Below are 6,896 nucleotides of genomic sequence, written 5' to 3' on the forward strand. Positions count from 1 at the left end.
ACTACCCTTAAATTTGAGAAAGAGCTATTAATCTGTCTCACCTCCATAAGTTCGGACCTGGTAAGTTTTCCCGTGTTGAGTCAAATTGAACCGCAAGCTCCATTTCATTGTGGTGCCCTTCCGTCAATTCCTTTAAGTTTCAACTTTGCAACCATACTTCCCCCGGAACCTGACTTTGGTTTCCCGGAAGCTACTGAGAGCACCTGGTTGTAGCGTCTCCCAATTGCTAGTTGGCATCGTTTACGGTTAGAACTAGGGCGGTATCTAATCGCCTTCGATCCTCTAACTTTCGTTCTTGATTAAAGAAAGCATCCTTGACAAATGCCTTCGCTTTAGTTAGTCTTACGACGGTCTACGAATTTCACCTCTCGCGCCGTAATACTAGTGTCCCCAACTACTTCTGTTAATCATTACCTCCGGTCTGAGTACAAACCAATGAAAGATTAGACCAAGGTCGTATTCCATTATTCCATGCAAGATTATTCTAGGGCGTTTGGGCACCCTGCTTTAAGCACTCTAATTTGTTCAAGGTAAACGTGAGCGGTCGAGCTCTATGTTACACTTGCACCCGTTGAAGGGCACACCATGACACAGACTTGGTGCCCTACCACACCATTGAGTCGCAACCAGATTCCGACTTGGCCCACCGACCACGGGTTGACCGGGTCGGCGGAGCCGGACTGTGTTGGACAAGTATCAACTTCGAACGTTTTAACCGCAACAATTTTAATATACGCTAGTGGAGCTGGAATTACCGCGGCTGCTGGCACCAGACTTGCCCTCCACTTGATCCTCGTAGAAGGATTTATGCTCTACTCATTCCAATTATGAAACATCATTAAAGAGTTTCATATTGTTATTTCTCGTCACTACCTCCCCGTCCCGGGATTGGGTAATTTACGCGCCTGCTGCCTTCCTTGGATGTGGTAGCCATTTCTCAGGCTCCCTCTCCGGAATCGAACCCTGATTCCCCGTTACCCGTTGCAACCATGGTAGTCCTCTATACTACCATCCATAGTTGATAGGGCAGATATTTGCGAGATCTGTCGTCGGTGCGAGACCATACGATCAGCATCATTATCCAGACTTCAACTCAATGACACGGAGAACCCGCGATTGGTTTGACTAATAAGTGCACCAGTTCCCGCGAGGGTCCTGGCATGTTGCATGTATTAGCTCTAGATTTTCCACAGTTATCCAAGTAACTAGGTTGATGATCTCGTAAATTATAGCTGTTATACTGAGCCTTATGCGGTTTCACATTAAATCTGTTTGTACTTAGACATGCATGGCTTAACCTTTGAGACGAGCGTATATTACTGGTAGGATCAACCAGAATTCCGACTTTGCGTTCGAATGTTCATTGTCCCATTGCACCCGGAGGAGCAAACACCACGTTCTATATGTTGTCAAGTCCGGTAGCACACGGGAGGCGAGCCCCCGTGCGAACCTCATTGCCCTCGTATCACACACACCCGATGCACCGGACAGGCACTTGAGCGGCATTCGACTCCGCTAAGCGCACGTGCGCCCGATTGTGCATGCGCTGACGGGGCCTTCATACCCCTACCACAGCGACCTTATGCCAAACTTCCATGAATACTTAGGTGAGCTGACAAGGGCCTTCATTTCCCTACCATCAACTAAAGGACACGCTAGGCGCGTCCGATCATTGCAACTGCGGGGCTTTCATACCCCAATCACCACAGTACGCAATTCACCAGAGTTTAATCACAACCCCCCCGGACATGGCACACTATTAACTTGCAACAAAACTTAGTGTGTGCCGGGCACATCGGTTCCACAAAATCATTCCCGATGTACCCCAATTGGGGTTGTGAACGCATCCATGGTCCTCTGACACACCCAACCAAGCGTGGATACTACATACCTCAAACACCCAGTACACTAACAGACAAATCAATATATGGTTGCTTTCCCCCAGACATTTGCCAATCACTTGGCACCCGGACGGGAACTCGCTCCTGATTGCGCCAATGCCACCCATTTGCCAAGAGCGAGTTCTGTATGTAGATTTCATTTGGAAAGACAACCGTGTACTGGATATTCTATCCGACGATTACAGATGACGAGTACGAGACTCGACTACACTCACGGATAATACATTTTGGGTCGAGATTGCTTTCGGGGTTTTCGATTGGTCTTGCGCTTGTAAACGTATAACTTTGACTTGTGGTAACCTCGGTATGTTAGTCGATCACGTGGTTGTGAACTGGGTAGGGGTGGGCAATCTGTTCACTTGCACTCTGGGTAGGAATATGGTGAGCGCTATAGGTTATAGATCATGGTATGGTTCCATCGTGATGACTTTCGCTAGATAGTAGTATGTTTGGATAGCTATAACGTTTTTGGCCATTTGTTCATAGTGTTCGGTTCATTGAGGAATTCGATTGGTCCTTGCTTCACACACGTGGTCGATCACTTGGATGTGAACTAGGGTGAGAATAAGGTGTTCACTAGTGCTCTTAGGTTTTGGATCAGTACTGAGCACTTGATTGGTTTCGCATAATATGTATCCATAGTGATGACTCTTTCCAGCTTAAGATTTCGTGACCGGTTTCGAATCCTTCCCACGTTCGCTTTTACTTGGTTAGGTTTTCGAGTGTAGATTTGAAAGCAATCTCATGTATGTATCCCATCTGATATTAGCCACTGACAGTTCATGTCACCTCGTTCAACTCTCGCTGGGTCACAGAAGTATGTTACTGCGCCCATTATCCCTACTCGGATAGGTTCGGTTCGTTCGTTTTATACTACGGTGAGTAAACTCAATTTGTGCATCGCATAGCCATGGAAAGCAAGCTTTCGCGGGCCTCTTCGACTGTTTTGATACGAGCTGTGCCCGTGATGCTTGTCATCCCAGGATACTAGACCCCTTTGGACGACCGCATGACCATCAGAAAGTAAATTCCACGTTCGATTTGGGGTGTGAACCCCGAACATAAAGTCTTTGTGTAGAACCACGAGGGCTCTATAGTACCGATTCTCTCGGTACGCTTGGTCCGTGTTCCTTTATGTTCGTACTCTTGTGTGTATAATATTCATGTTCGATTTGGGATATTTGCTACTGTCACCGTTTGAGTACCATGGGGCTTGAACCCCTAACATAAAGTCTTTGTGTAGAACCACGAGGGCTCTGTAGTACCAATTCTCTCGGTACGCTTGGTCCGTGTTCCTTTATGTTTGTACTCTTGTGTGTATAATATTCATGTTCGGTTTGGGATATTTGCTACTTTCACCAGGGTCCCGTTCTTCATACAAGTCTGCCTTGCTAATGTGGTAACTTTATAGTGTAGTTCTGACATCCCAATTTTGGGACTTAGCCGATTTTTCATGTATTTCCATATGACCCGTAGGGTCCCTTTCTTCATACAAGCTTGCCTAGGGCGATCGGTCAAAACTTGTCTTACTATTCGATTGGTCTTCGCACTTTCACCCTAGGCAGTTCGCCTAGGTCTGTCTTCTTGAGGAGGCCGAAACCCGAAATAAGGAGGTCCAGCCGACCCTGAAACCTCCCCTGTCTTAACTACACTAACCCGATTTTTCAGGGTCCTCAGCGCCATACAACTTTGCCTAGGTCACTTGTACTCTTGACTTAGGCCATCTGACTTGGTCCGTGTTTCTTCCTAGGGTTCACCTAGGTACTTTGCCTTGCTTCATGTGGTAACTTTTTAGTGTAGTTCAGACATCCCAATTTTGGGACTTAGCCGATTTTTCATGTATTTCCATATGACCCATAGGGTCCCTTTCTTCATACAAGCTTGCCTAGGGCGATCGGTCAAAACTTGTCTTACTATTCGATTGGCCTTCGCACTTTCACCCTAGGCAGTTCACCTAGGTCTGTCTTCTTGAGGAGGCCAAAACCCGAAATAAGGAGGTTCAGCCGACCCAGAAACCTCCCCTGTCTGAACTACACTAACCCGATTTTTCAGGGTCCTCAGCGCCATACAACTTTGCCTAGGTCACTTGTACTCTTGACTTAGGCCATCTGACTTGGTCCGTGTTTCTTCCTAGGGTTCACCTAGGTACTTTGCCTTGCTTGATGTGGTAACTTTTTAGTGTAGTTCAGACATCCCAATTTTGGGACTTAGCCGATTTTTCGTATATTTCCATATGACCCATAGGGTCCCTTTCTTCATACAAGCTTGCCTAGGGCGATCGGTCAAAACTTGTCTTACTTTTCGATTGGTCTTCGCACTTTCACCCTAGGCAGTTTGCCTAGGTCTGTCTTCTTGAGGAGGCCAAAACCCGAAATAAGGAGGTTCAGCCGACCCAGAAACCTCCCCTGTCTGAACTACACTAACCCGATTTTTCAGGGTCCTCAGCGCCATACAACTTTGCCTAGGTCACTTGTACTCTTGACTTAGGCCATCTGACTTGGTCCGTGTTTCTTCCTAGGGTTCACCTAGGTACTTTGCCTTGCTTGCTGTGGTAACTTTTTAGTGTAGTTCAGACATCCCAATTTTGGGACTTAGCCGATTTTTCATGTATTTCCATATGACCCATAGGGTCCCTTTCTTCATACAAGCTTGCCTAGGGCGATCGGTCAAAACTTGTCTTACTATTCGATTGGTCTTCGCACTTTCACCCTAGGCAGTTTGCCTAGGTGTAGCTTCTTGAGGAGGTCAAAACCCAAAATAAGGAGGTTCAGCCGACCCAAAAACCTCCCCTGTCTAAACTACACTAACCAGATTTTTCAGGGTCCTCACCGTCATACAACTTTGCCTAGGTCACTTGTTCTCTTGACTTAGGCCATCTGACTTGGTCCGTGTTTCTTGCTAGGGTTCACCTAGGTACTTTGCCTTGCTTGATGTGGTAACTTTTTAGTGTAGTTCAGACATCCCAATTTTGGGACTTAGCCGATTTTTCATGTATTTCCATATGACCCATAGGGTCCCTTTCTTCATACAAGCTTGCCTAGGGCGATCGGTCAAAACTTGTCTTACTATTCGATTGGTCTTCGCACTTTCACCCTAGGCAGTTTGCCTAGGTGTAGCTTCTTGAGGAGGTCAAAACCCAAAATAAGGAGGTTCAGCCGACCCAAAAACCTCCCCTGTCTAAACTACACTAACCAGATTTTTCAGGGTCCTCACCGTCATACAACTTTGCCTAGGTCACTTGCACTCTTGACTTAGGCCATCTGACTTGGTCCGTGTTTCTTGCTAGGGTTCACCTAGGTACTTTGCCTTGCTTGATGTGGTAACTTTTTAGTGTAGTTCAGACATCCCAATTTTGGGACTTAGCCGATTTTTCATGTATTTCCATATGACCCATAGGGTCCCTTTCTTCATACAAGCTTGCCTAGGGCGATCGGTCAAAACTTGTCTTACTATTCGATTGGTCTTCGCACTTTCACCCTAGGCAGTTTGCCTAGGTGTAGCTTCTTGAGGAGGTCAAAACCCAAAATAAGGAGGTTCAGCCGACCCAAAAACCTCCCCTGTCTAAACTACACTAACCAGATTTTTCAGGGTCCTCACCGTCATACAACTTTGCCTAGGTCACTTGCACTCTTGACTTAGGCCATCTGACTTGGTCCGTGTTTCTTGCTAGGGTTCACCTAGGTAGTTTGCCTTGCTTGATTTGGTAACTTTTTAGTGTAGTTCTGACATCCCAATTTTGGGACTTAGCCGATTTTTCATGTATTTCCATATGACCCTTAGGGTCCCTTTCTTCATACAAGCTTGCCTAGGGCGATCGGTCAAAACTTGTCTTACTATTCGATTGGTCTTCGCACTTTCACCCTAGGCAGTTTGCCTAGGTGTAGCTTCTTGATGAGGCCAAAACCCAAAATAAGGGGGTTCGGCCGACCCAAAAACCTACCCTGTCTAAACTACACTAACCAGATTTTTCAGGGTCCTCAGCGCCATACAACTTTGCCTAGGTCACTTGTTCTATTGTCTTAGGCCATCTGACTTGGTCCGTGTTTCTTCCTAGGGTTCACCTAGGTACTTTGCCTTGCTTGGTGTGGTAACTTTTTAGTGTAGTTCTGACATCATCATTTTGGGACTTAGCCGATTTTTCGTAAAATACCATATGACCCATATGGGTCCTTTGCTTCATATAAGTTTGCCTTGCTTGGTGTGGTAACATTTGAGTGTAGTTCTGACATCCCCATTTTGGGACTTAGCCGATTTTTCAATCAATACCATATGACCCATCAGGGTCCTTTGCTTCATATAAGTTTGCCTTGCTTGGTGTGGTAACATTTGAGTGTAGTTCTGACATCCCCATTTTGGGACTTAGCCGATTTTTCGTAAAATACCATATGACCCATCAGGGTCCTTGCCTTCATATAAGTTTGCCTTGCTTGGTGTGGTAACATTTGAGTGTAGTTCTGACATCCCCATTTTGGGACTTAGCCGATTTTTCAATCAATACCATATGACCCATATGGGTCCTTTCCTTCATATAAGTTTGCCTTGCTTGGTATGGTAACATTTGAGTGTAGTTCTGACATCATCATTTTGGGACTTAGCCGATTTTTCGTAAAATACCATATGACCCATATGGGTCCTTTGCTTCATATAAGTTTGCCTTGCTTGGTGTGGTAACATTTGAGTGTAGTTCTGACATCCCCATTTTGGGACTTAGCCGATTTTTCGATCCATACCATATGACCCATCAGGGTCCTTTCCTTCATATAAGTTTGCCTTGCTTGGTGTGGTAACATTTGAGTGTAGTTCTGACATCCCCATTTTGGGACTTAGCCGATTTTTCGTAAAATACCATATGACCCATCAGGGTCCTTTGCTTCATATAAGTTTGCCTTGCTTGGTATGGTAACATTTGAGTGTAGTTCTGACATCATCATTTTGGGACTTAGCCGATTTTTCGTAAAATACCATATGACCCATCAGGGTCCTTGCCTTCATATA

Source organism: Anopheles coustani (assembly GCF_943734705.1).
Source record: "Anopheles coustani chromosome X unlocalized genomic scaffold, idAnoCousDA_361_x.2 X_unloc_39, whole genome shotgun sequence".
NCBI lineage: Eukaryota > Metazoa > Arthropoda > Insecta > Diptera > Culicidae > Anopheles > Anopheles coustani.